This window comes from Galeopterus variegatus, unplaced genomic scaffold (assembly GCF_000696425.1).
Source record: "Galeopterus variegatus unplaced genomic scaffold, G_variegatus-3.0.2 Scaffold1087, whole genome shotgun sequence".
Classification (NCBI taxonomy): domain Eukaryota; kingdom Metazoa; phylum Chordata; class Mammalia; order Dermoptera; family Cynocephalidae; genus Galeopterus; species Galeopterus variegatus.
Window position 1 is genome coordinate 424,540 of NW_007727198.1, and position 311 is coordinate 424,850.

Here is a 311-nt window from a genome sequence, read left to right on the forward strand (position 1 = left end):
ATCATTATGATAACCAACAAATAGAACATTTCTAACTCAACAAAACAATTTCTTTTATTCCCCTTCCCAGTCAATACCCATATCCTCACCCCCACTGGCTCTAGATAATTGCTTTCTATTACTATACATTAGATTTGTGTTTCCTAGAGTTGTATATAAATGGATACATAAAATATGTATAGTTTTGTGTCTGGCTATTTTGATCGCCATAATCTTTTTTTTTATTTTTTATTTTTTATTTTTTTTGTCTTTTTCCGTGTCTGGCAACGGATCGCAACCCTCAGTGTCGCCCCCGCACCGGACCGGGACTG